Genomic DNA, 13,206 nt, shown 5'->3' with positions numbered 1-13,206 from the left:
TTTGTCAAAGATTAAATAATGTAATAAATGAAACTAAGCATTTATTATGGGCAATGACCAATGAGGAATTGGTTAAAGTGTAGTTGTTTTACAATGCCATCAGGAAAGATTTTGTTGAAATAGAAGCAATTAGAAATTCTTAAATAATTGTACCGAGGGATATCCTAAATTTTGATTGGCCTAATGACACTGTTTACAATGAGTGGAAGGAACAATTTATGTCTACAAAATTGATGGAAGAAGATGATGAGGAAGAAGAAGATGCAAGACTAACTATTACCTTTATAGTTGATGACGAAGACAAGGAGAATTTATGAGTTAAAGTAAGTTTGCAGGTAACTAGAGATGACTCATTGCTTTCAAGCTTGAGAGCTACTTACTCCAAGGACATAGAATGAGTAGAAAATCAAATCATAAAGCCTCATTGTTCCAAGAGATGTAACAAAAAAGGGGCCTACCAAAAGAATGTAATGACGTTTAAGTTTTTCTGTTACACACATTTTTGTGATAGCTTCTAGTAAATTTTCTTTGTAAAGTATAGCTATTAGTTCTTTGTGCCTAAAGCTTTTGCATCTCACATTATATAAGTGAGATCCCAGGGCTAGAGAAAGGGTCCAAATTTTTTTTTATTTTTAGGAATTTTCAAGAAATAGTACAATCAATCTTGTTTTCATGTGGTAGTTTAGACAATTTCAAGTCTACTTTTTGATATATATATATGACATAACCAACTGAATATTCTAGGATTTTGTTGAAACTCTATTGGTTACTGTATTATATATTTCAAAGGGATAATACAAAGGGGTATTTACACTATTTTTAGTGTCATCACTTTCTGTCTCCATTTTATGAGCTTGTCTATTTTGAGGTCATTTGAATAAGGTTCATGTGACTGAGTGCAGTCTGGATGGGTTGTGTATTGGCTCTATTGTTGCTTTTAATTCAATGAATTATATAAATACTTCAGTAGATCAATAGAATTCATGAGTTTATGAAAAGGATATTTAATAAGAATAGGAATGGGTGATTACTATTGATAAAGTCATTCACAAGTTGTCTTAATTAGATCTCTCACCAATAGTCAATTTTTTCCCAATGGATAAGGCACTGGTCACATAAAGCAGTGATGGTTGAAAGTAAATCTTACATTTACATGCCAATTCAACTATAATTTCAAAGTCATTTTCGTTTCATTTATTTCAGGGTTATAATGCTGGTCACCACTCATTTACATTTAGTTTCTAAGTTTTAGGTAACTACTATTTCCAAAATTACTTGTAAACTCTAGGAGAATTATGACCAAGTCTGCTTATGAGGGATGCATATAAATTTGAAAGCATTAAATAAATTGGTAAAATATGTATGTGCCTAAGGATAGAAGATGAGAATCAAAATGAAATTAAGATAATCTTCATACAACAGTTTGCATTAGAATCATCCCTAGGTACACCCACCTTGGTTTTGCAAAGCCTAAAGTGTAGGAAACCATTATTTTGTTCTGTTGAAGTTGGGTCCAAATTGGTTTACTTATGTAATTGTTAGTGGGAATTGGATAATCCTTAGGTTATTTGAATCTTATCATTTTAGTATTGAGCATGTTGTTGTTTAGTAGTTTCAAACACCAACAAAATGGCAACTCTACTAGGGAAAAGTGTTAGTATTACAATTGTTAGAGCTTTTGGGAGTTATCTATGATTTTAGTGGACATTTCTAGTGACAAACCTTAAGAATTTAAAAAATAAAAAGAAAAAATCCACACACCATACGTGTACATTAACATGTACAGTCCTTGCAAAGGTGTCTTATCCATTAAGAAAGAGTTATAGTCCCAAATCAAATTTTGATTGGTTACATTCTATTTGTCCATTTCTTTATTGCTAATCTTGTGATATTTTGTTTGGACAACAAGATTATTGCATTACTTTTCCCTAGGTGGATGGAAATTCATAAAGGTTTTAACCAGTGTCAAATTTAAGGATGTTCTAGATCATGGGAAGTGTGAAAAACACGCAGGAAAATGTGAAGAAAAATCCAGCTCTTAAGTTATAGATTAATCTTCCTCCTAGAGGAAAGAAAAATTGGTCTGTGAAAGGAACCTAGATGTAGAAGGGAAATTATTTCTAGGAGAAAATGGCAAGGAAAACTAACACCTACCTTTTTTTTGCTAAACATTTCTACAAGGGTCATAGATCTCATCCTGGTTTATATGATGATGATTTCTACAATACTCCTAAAATGATATGTTAAGAAAAAGTTGTGCAATTACATCCACTTAGTCTAGAGGATAGTACTAGTAAAAATATTTTCTAGCATAGAAAAAACCCTTTCATGTCAGATTACTCTCCCAAAAGGGAAAAACCAAAACATTTAGAGCCTAAAAGTTTCAATGATGAGAAGACCTCTAGTTCTAAGTTTACTATTCCTAACCCTGATGAGAATGAAATGTTGAGAATGTAGCTCATTGAGAAAGAGGCTATTGATAGGAATTTTCAAAAGGAAAGGGAGCAAAATATCATGAAAACTTATGAGTAAAATCAAGAATTACTTAGGATAATTACTACTTTGAAAAAGAAGAATGAGATAGTAGCCAGTGCTTGGCAGCTTGAAATTGTGCGTTAAGTTGAATAGCTTAAAATACAAGAAAAAAAGCTACTAAAAGATCAAGATCTAAACTGAGAGGGCCATGTAGAATGTAGAATGTGCTATTGGTGACTAAGATAAGGGAAAACAAAAGGAAGTTGGTATTAGCATAAATGAACCAACAAAGCCCATCTAGATCCATAATTCTTTGTCACCTTCTGATGTTGAATTAGAAAAAAGGAGGAAAGAGAAGGATGCTTTGGTTAAGAAATTGAAAATTGTAGAGAATGAGATAGCCATCACTGAGATGAATAACAAGATTAAGTTTCTAGAAATTGCTAAGAAGCAATCTATATTTTCTCCTAAAGATAATGATAGAATAAATATTGCAAATTAGAATGTTGTTAAATTGTCTACTTCTTTCTTGTCTTCTTCATCACAAAAAATGGACCTTCATAAATCTACTGGAAATGCTAGTACTAGTAATGCTTTTAACAATAATTAAAGAAATGTTGTCAATTCTTCTAATGTTGATTTGCAAAGGAGACCTATTTAGTTAGGAGGCTATAGGTAGATATGCTTAGAAGGTATTCCTAGTTTCCCTAACCCTATCCCACAGGAAATGAGGATAATGTTGCCCAAGTTTGCCCGAAATAATATTACTTATGAGGATCACTTGAGGAATTTTCTTGACATGATGAGTGATTATGAGGTTGAGGCTAAAGATGTTATTATGAATTTATTTATTCAATCATTAACTAAATATGCTAGAGAATGGTTCAAGAGATTCCCTGAGTCATCTATTGTAGATTGGAATGACATTGAATATTGTTTTAGGAACAATATGGTGATAAAAAAAACCCCAAGTTATATTCTAAGTGAGTTTGATAACATTAAGAAGTTAATAATGAATTTGTTACTGACTTCAACACTAGGTTCCAAAAGAGGATGTATAAGCTAATGCATGCCATGTGAGTTGATGACAAGGTACGTATGATCACTTATTTGAATACCTCTGATGAAAAAATTGCATATCAGCTTAGGGATAAGGAGCCTAAGACTTTAAGAGATGCTTTAGAATTGCTATAAACATGGAAAATAATTTGAGGATTTCAGGGAGATTCAAGAGCAAGAGAGATGATCCTAGGCTATTTGGGAACAAGGGATATAGAAAAGAAGAGCACAAATCTATAGGAGGAAAGAGGTGAGAGCCTAGTGAGATGAGTCAAGTTTTGAATGCTATAAAAGGTTTGGATCTTCCTTAAGGAAAAAATGATAGGAATCCCACTAAAAATAAGGCCCCTTATAAGTCCAACTTTGGTAGATAGAATAGATTGAAAATTTTCCTTTATAACACTACTTGGAAGGATGGTTAGCCTAATGATCCTCCTCCTAAGAACACCAGTAACAAGATTACCCCTAATCCTTTATCCAAAAATTCCATAAATGTGGTGGATGACCCTAAACTCACTACTAAACCCACATGGTGTTTTTTTTTGTCAATTAGCTCATGCTCTTGAGTATTGTGTAGCAGCTTGGTCATTTTCTAGAAATCAAACTAAGGTAGAAGAAAATCAAGAACATGAAGAGAATAGTGATGATGTAGGATGTAATATGTTTGAGTCACATTATGACCATTATGATAGTGATGATCATGACATAGATGTAGTGGAGAAAAGATAATTTCAAAGTCAAATGCAGCAACAGGTATTTTCTGATAAGGAGAGTGATGCAAAGGACAATGTATGTAACATGGCATCTACTAGAGAGGAGGTGATACTAAGGAAGCCTTCTAGAGAAGAAGTTTATTAGATTACTACTAGCATGATAGCTCAAGTACAAACTAGCCATATGGCTTAGAATACTAATGATGGTAAGGTGTCTAGTATATTTATCAAGAATACTGACCCTAAGAAAAAGGAAGTTGTAAAGCCTAAAGAAATTCCTACTATGAACATCAAAATTTCTAGTAAAAAATGGGAACCAAAGAAAGGAGGAAATCTTGAGGAGTTGGCATTCTCAAATAATTTTCCCAAGAAATCAAATGAGAAGGTATCAAAAGTGATTAATATAAATGACAAGAATTATCAAGGAACTTTTGATAACCATCATGAGAAGAAGGATATGACTACTGATAAGTCCCCAAATTCTTCTATAGATATGCTTAATGTTCAATCACATATCATTGTTAAAGTTCCTTTGTCTAAATTATTAAGGATCCCTGAACATTGAAATAAAGCAATAGCATGGTTGGGACATACTAATGTAAGGACAAAACAAGATTGCAATGAAATTCATGATTCCATGTAGGGAAGCAAAGAAAAGATAAAAGAAAAAGAAGTTGAAGTAGTTGTGTCTCAAATTCCTTATATGTTTTTGGATAGCTCTATTAATGAGTATGCTGGAAACGTTGAACCATTTTTCTTGAGTATCATATTAAATGGTAAAACATTAAAAAATTGCACGATTAATTTTGGTGCTTCAAATACTGTTATGCCTTTTTAAATAATGAAGGAACTAGGTTTGAAAGTTGATACCAGTCAGGGAAAATGTTTTGCTATGGATAAAAGAGAAGTGACTATCATAGGTACTATTAATGCCTTACCCTATAGACTAATATCATGTCTAGACAAAGAACTTACTATGAGTATGCTAGTTGTTGATATTCCACCTTAGTATGGCATGCTATTGTAGAGAAAGTGGAGTGCTACCATGGGAGGAAGTTTACAATGTGATTTATCATTTTCTACTTTTGACATTGATAGGAATTTGGTATAAATAAATAAAGAACCAAAGAGCATATATATGATAGAAGAAGAGATTGAGGATGATATGATAAACTATGTGGATACATATGTCAATGTATTCAGAGCTAAGGTTTTGACTTTGAAGAAGGGTAAGCATAAATCTCAGATGGAACTAGAAGCTGATACAAAATCTGATAAAGGAGATTCATGGACCATATTCTTTGATGGTGCTTGTTGTAAAGATGGAGTAGGTGTTGGTATTTTATTGATTTTCCCTACTGGGGTAACATACAAATTTTATTTGACACTAAGTTTCCCTTGTACTAACAAAATAGCTGAATATGAGACCTTGTTGTTGGGACTTGGACTAGATCATATGCATGGGATAAAATATTTACATGTTATAGGAGATTCTGAATTGGTTGTATCCCAGGTAAGAAATACATATGTGTCAAAAAACAAAAGATTAAAACAATACAAAAATGTTGTATGGGATATGATTGAATGTTTTGATGCATTTGGTCTAGTTGTTTTAGAAACTATTTTTGATAACAAAGACAGGTCACGAATGAATACTAGTGAATATAATGCCAAGGATCTAGAGGAGGTAAATTTGGGAATGGAGGAAACACCTAAAAAGGTATATATAGGTAAGAAATCACCTCCTAAAATTAGGAAAGATCTTATAGACTTGCTAAGGAAGTACAAACATGTGTTTGCATGGTCATATGATGACTTAAAGGCTTATAGAGAAGATTTGTTTCAGCATGAAATCCCTTTGAAATTAGATGCTAAGTCTTTTAGATTAAAACAAAGGCCAATAAGTCCTACCATGGCTCCCAAAATTCAAGAGGAATTGATCAAGTTAAGAGATGTTGGGATCATAAAGCCTATAAGGCATTCCTCTTGGGTATCCAATTAAGTCCCTGTTAGGAAGAAAAATGGAGACATAAGGTTATGTGTTGACTTCAAGAGTCTTAATATATCTTCATTAAAGGATAATTATGGATTGCCAAATATGGAAACCATGTTGCAAAGGGTTGCTGGTTCTAAACTTATGTCTATGATGGATGGATTTATAGGCTATTATCAAGTGGTTGTTAAAGAATCAAAACAATTCAAGACTGCTTTTGCTACTTTGTGGGGTACTTATGTTTATGTCAGGATGCCTTTTGGGCTTAATAATGCTAGGGCTACTTTCCAAAGGGCTATGGATGTGGATTTTTTTGATATTATGGATAAGTTTCTAATTGTGTATCAGGATGACCTCAAACTTTATTCCAAGGATGAGAATGATCATTGCATACATCTAGAAAAGGTATTTATTAGATCCCTTAAGTGTGGTATCTCTTTGAATCCAAGAAAATGCAATTTTGGTGTTACTGAAGGAAAATTGTTAGGACACCTAGTTGGCAAGCATGGAGTGAGGGTTGACCCTGAAAGGGTAGAAGTAATAGACAAGATTCAAAAACCCAAAAGTTTTAAAGGCATTCAATCATGTTTTGGAAAGATCAACTTTCTTAGAGGATTTGTGACCAATTTTGCAGAGATTAGTAGGCCTATATCAAGGATGCTAAAGAAAAGTTTTGAGATAAAATGGGAAGGTGAACCTAGCATTGCATTCTAGAAGATCAAGCAAGCTATTAAAGATGCACCCATTCTTAGAGCACCAAATTATGATAAACCAATGCATATATGTTCTTTTCCTTCATTTCACACTATTGCTACAGTAATATTGTAGAAAAATGAGGAACATTATGAGCAGCCCATTGCATTTTTTAGCAAGCCCTTGTAGGCAATAGAACTCAAGTATTATATAAATGAGAAATAAGCCTATGCACTATTGAAAGGAGTCAAGGCTTTTAGGTGTTATTTAATGGGAGCTACTATATTGCCTTTATTCCTACTATTGCTATAAAAGATATTTTTTCACAATAAGAGGTATCTGGTAGAAGATGCAAATGGATTAACAGAATAAAAGAATTTAACATTGATATTTAGATCACCGAGCTTGTTAGGGGTTAGAGATTGGCCAAATTGATGACAAAAGCCAATTTAGAGACCAAACTAATCAATTTGATGATAGTTGTAGGGATAATCTTTGTGATATGGATACCTCTAAATGGTATAGAGATGTTATCGATTATTTGCAAAACATGAAATCTCTAGTAGGATTAATAGATAACTAGAAAAGGTTTCTAAAGTTCTAGGTCATAAGGTATATCATAGTGCAAGGGCAACTGTGGTGGAGAAATATTGAAAGGTTCCTTTTGAAATGTATAGATGAAATTGAGTCTAAAAGGATTTTAACAGATATGCATGAAGGTGTATGTGGTGGTCATTATATGGCTAAGACCACTGCTCATAAAATACTTAGGGCTAGTTTCTGGTGGCCAACACTTTTTAGAGATGCTCATGAGTCTGTAAAGGTTTGTGATGCTTGTCAAAGGTTTAGTGGAAAGTTAAAAAATTTTGGAAATTTACCATTAAGACATGTTGAAGTACAGGCACCATTTCAACAATGGGGAATTGATTTCGTAGGTGAGATCTCAATTAAATCTAGTGGTCGACATTCTTGAATCCTATTTGCTACTAATTAATTTACCAAATGGGTTGAAGAAATTGCTACTAAGAATGAAACAAGTAAAGTAGTGATTATTTTAATCTTAAATAATATTGTGACCAGGTTTGGGTGCCCACAAAAAATTATAACTGATAATGCTATGTGTTTCAGATCTGAGGAATATAATTTTTTTTGTAAGAAGTATGACATTATAGAATATACATCATGACCCTATCATCCACAAGGAAATGGTCAAGTAGAATCAAGTAATAAAAGTATATTGAAAATCATTAAGAGGATTTTAGGAGAAAAAAAGAAGGCCTAGGATTCAAAATTGTCATTAGCTCTGCGGGCTTATAGGGTTACTATGAAAAAGGCCATTGGATGTGTTCCATTTGATTTCATCTATGGTATATAGGCTATACTTCCATAGAATAACCTAAAGTAGATGTATAAATTTTTTCAACTATATGAAGATGGTATCATTGATGAGATGAAAGTCAAAATGGATGACATTTTGCAACTAGAAGAAGCAAGGAGAGAGTCTATTGTGTAGAATGCCAAGTTATAATCACAAATGAAGCACTTATATGACAAAAGGGCCATTGAGAGGAAATTTGAAATAGGTGACATGGTATTGATGTGGAATGGTAAAATGGAAGATAAAGGAAAACATGGTAAATTTGACCCATTCTAGCTTGGCCCATATAAATTTTATGACACAAATAGACAAGATTCATATTTTCTAAAGGATTTAACTAGAGATATTCTTGAATTTATAGTTCATGGACAATTCTTGAAGAGGTGTTTTTCTTAATGTATTTTTTTCCATGAACAATAGATTTAGGTTTCCTTGTGTTCTTTTGCATTTTGTAGATCCTTGTGAATATCTCTGTGTAGTATGTTTCCTTGTTTCTATTGTTTTGTTTTGTGCTCGTTGAAAAACTTGTCATTCTTGTACCAAGTATATGGTTTTCTCTACCATAGATTTTGAATTCTTGCATAGACTCATGTAGTCTATCATCCCTAGACAAAGCCACTATTGGTCTAATTTTTCACAATCTAGAGGATGTTCTAAAAATTTTGGTGAAAAATCATCTAATTCATGGTATCTTATAGATTAGGATTTCTTTCCTTATAATTTTCAAATTTTGTGTCACCCTAATCATGTCCTAGTCTTTGTGTTGTTTGAGTTCTATTAAATTCTTAAGGTTTGTCATCAACACAATCATTGAAAACCCTTAGTGTATAAAAAACACTAATGCCTTATCTTATTTTATCGTACTTTTTGAAAATCCTTTTGAAAATACTTTTTCAAAACTTTAAGCAGGACATTTTATCCTAAGTCTTAAAATTGTGCAAGGATGACTTCATAAATTTTTGTTAAACCTTATATCCTTGTTTTTTATTATAGTCAGTGCAAATATCCCAATTGAAAGACCCAACTACAACACTTTTTTTACCCATCATCAATCTTGGTCAAATCGATGGAGGGTGCTTTCCCACATCACTGAAGTGCAAGGTTTTTAAAATATTGTGGGCAAGAAACTTTGCACCATGTAGCCCTTTCTATAGTGCATAACTAATATTATGACTTGTCAGAGTTGGTCAAAACCTTTTTTCAAATTTGTTAGTACCATTAGTGCATGTTCTAAAAAATCTCGCAATATCATTGGTTGATTATTTAAATGAATGTATTACTTTATTTTAAATTTTATGCACCATTGATCTATTTTAGATCAAAGGCTAGCATTTTCCCACAATTAGAAGATGCACGAGGACTAAATAATGTAGGGAAGTGCCAACAAGACATGTAGCACAACCTAACATCATGGGCTCACCTTTTCAAAGGATAATAATGATATACACTCCATGGCAATTGTTAGATGAGCTGGACTAAAAAGGAATTTTCTCATTGGTCTTTTCAGCTGATTCAATGTTGTTAGGGCACAAGAATCCATTATCATTGATCTATGTGAGATCTATGGTTAGTGCATGATCACATTATAAAGTTGCATGAATATTAAGCAATGTGGGGAAGCACAAATCAAATGTGTGGCAAGGTGGGATAGGGTTTTGGAAAGTTTGTTGAGTCATGCCACATTATAAAGCTACAATATTCAAGTACATTAATTGGTCAAATATGATGTGTGTGCCAAGTTGGGAGTGATGATTTCATAAGCACAAAGGTTTTAATAGTTAGTATGGTAGTCAGACTTGTCAGATGAACTAGATTAAAAGGAGTTATTTGATTTTTCAGAATGGGTGATTGGACCATAGAGGATGAAGATTCAGACCCACTATTGATATTGTTCAGATTGACAAAGGGCACTTGCCTACATCATGAAAATGCTCATAGGTTAAGCAATGTGGAAAACGCTAGCCTGATGTGTGGCAAGTGTGATGTTAGAGACTACTTTCTTAGAAGATAATATGGGACCTACTTGCCAGGAAGTTTTTTAGGAGGCACAGATTCGAATAGAGATTTTTTATTGGACAAGTACAACTAACTAGATATAATCAAAGAAAGATGATCTATGATCATCAATTCAATCATGATCAAGGGTCAGTGCTTTCCTACAATTTCAATATGCAAGAAATTTAAGGAATGTGGGTAAGGGGTAATGTGACATGTGGCCATGTTTTTAAATCCATAAAGCTTGTTGCTTTTTTGAATTAAAGCTATCTGGTATGATGAAATTGATAGATAAGATTCAAATCTAATTGCAACTTGAGAATAATGGCTATTGGAAGTTAATATGGTTTAGAGTTCATTTGTTTGATTTCAATGCTCGAATATAATTCACCATCTCACCATTATTGAATCACAAATTTCCATAGGATTATCAGAGTGCAAAAAATTTCTAGAGCTAGGACACAAAATTTTGCAGAGGAATTCAGTCAAATTATAGCAGAGATTCAATATGAAAGAAGAGTGATTTTGCAGGTAAGCACTCTGCAACTTCTAAAATTCAAGAAATTGGTGTTACATAATTCTTATGGTTTTTTTTTCAAGTTGCCTCCATGAAAGAAATTCTTAGGGAACACTAATTACTTAAAGAGGGTTGTGCATGACAATTTCCTTGAACAATTCCCACTATATTTGAATGAAATCACTAAGGGGAGAGTTAATTCCTAAGAACCTTAGGGCAGTTGTAGCCAAGGGTTTCTATGATAGGGCTAACTAGAAAAGAGATGCCCAGGTCTCTGTGGGAGGTTTAGAATTGTTTTAAAAGTAGTTCTTAGAATGAAAATTAGATTACCCCATGAACAATGTCTAGGAGTTTGACATTGGGAAGTTAACAGTCCCTACAATTTTCTTTGATAGTGATCTATTGATTGACATAGCTAAGAAGTATGATCCTATCATGGGGTGGCTTAAGAACCATGCTGGAGTAAATCTTTTTAAGGTTTTCCTTGAATTGATCAGTGAAGTTTTCAATCTGAATCCTAATCACATTGTGCATGAGAAAATTGACATGGATGACCTACAAGCAAGGTATGATGCATAGAGGATATATTTGAGGACAAGTCCATTGCAAGAGCATGCTACCAAGATTTGTATATTGTCTATAATCACTACTAGCACACTCGAGCCATTACTAAGAAGACATTTTAATCTTAGGGCTCAAGAATTATATTTTTCTCTTTGCAAGATTTTTGGGATGGATGAATCAAAGTAAATCCTAGGCTCAATTGTTCTTATCATGGCCCATACTTTACAATTTAGGGTGAGCACTATTCTTGATTTTTCCACTTTCTTTGCAGAAGAAATTCACAATCGTATGGTGGAGATAGCATAAGGGAAAGTAAACAAACCATTCTATTGACATTCATTGCTCATGCATGTATGCCTATATAAGGGAGTTACCTACTTCTCCAAGGGAATGGAGTTGGAAAAAACCAAGAATGGAGAGAGGAATCTAGTTTAATTATGGAGGGTGGACATGACTTTAGAGGCTAGAGATGCTAGTTTTTTAAGGTTTGATAGATATTTTGCATCTAAGCTTAGATTTCTCTTGAGAGGAGACAACCCTAGGATTCTACAAGCATTGCTAGAATTGGTTAGACCCAAGGACCATGCAAAAGGGCTTCTAGTTAGTCATAATTGGGGGGATATAATCCCTTATAATGTTTCAATAGTAATAAGAGTATATGGCTTTTTGGGAACCCTCATGTGCAACCATTCCATGCACCTCTGAAGATAGGGATAGCAGAGCTATTATGGCAGATTGGGAATATTGATGAAAGAGATTTTCCCAAGAAAGGTACTTTCTTTCCAATTGTTATTGTAGTGCATGAGTTTGTCTTTGTGAAGAAAGGATGAAAACAACTCAGTTTATTTTTGGATAGATACAACATGACAAAGTCCCATGCTAGATTTATTGACCCTAAAGGATTCTATGATCTTCTAAGAGAGAAGACAAAAGCTACCCACATGGTGCAAAAGGTATATTTCTCTAATGATGTTATAACGAACATTTTATCTTTATAAGAGATGGAATTAAGGAAAGAAAAATGGATAGTGTTCAGTAAAACATTAGAATTCAACAATGCTTTTGATTCTAATTATGACCCTCTAAAAGATAAGAAATATTGGGGAGCTAAGATGTGAGCATTGATGAACAATTTTTCTATAATAATACAAAAGATGAATGAAAAGAAGGTTGCATATGTCAAGACCTATCCAGACAAGGCTGTAGAGATATAAAGGAGGATAAACAATAGAAATATAGTAGCTCCTAGATAGTATAATTTTTTAGAAAAGGACCGGTTATGTGATGGTGCAGAGTGTACAATAGGCTCCCCTTCAACAAAGACTAAGACCAAAAATTCCATCTATAGCCAGTGCCCCAAAGAGGCAAAAATTGGAGTAGGGATCTTCCTTTCAGGTAGAATAATACTCCCCAAGCCAAACCCCAATTCAAATAGATGATAAAATATCTTTGAGGGATTAGTTGAGACAAATTTGTGGAGAAGGGGATCTTATTGTTACTACCATAGGCCTTGATATTGGGGAACCAAAAGAGCCTCCTACACCCTCCTTGGACCTTACTATTGCTGACTATAAGGGTAAGGAGATAGATCCTATAGTAGCCCAAGCTTTTGAGAGGTTTATTAATGATGAAAATTTTGTGAAATCTAGAGCCTTTGCACAATTACTGTGGAGATAAAAGTAGAGAAACTTGATAAATTGGACTCTAGTATAAAGGAAGAGGTGAAATCTAAGTTTTTGAATGATTTTTCCTAGTTTACACCTGAGGCCAGAAGGCAAGTAGTTAGACAATCAGGAGTCCTGATTTTATTAGAGTGGGA

Source organism: Cupressus sempervirens, chromosome 2 (assembly GCF_028749045.1).
Source record: "Cupressus sempervirens isolate cs-2001-9-10 chromosome 2, ASM2874904v1, whole genome shotgun sequence".
Lineage (NCBI taxonomy): Eukaryota > Viridiplantae > Streptophyta > Pinopsida > Cupressales > Cupressaceae > Cupressus > Cupressus sempervirens.
This window is presented reverse-complemented; position numbering follows the sequence as displayed.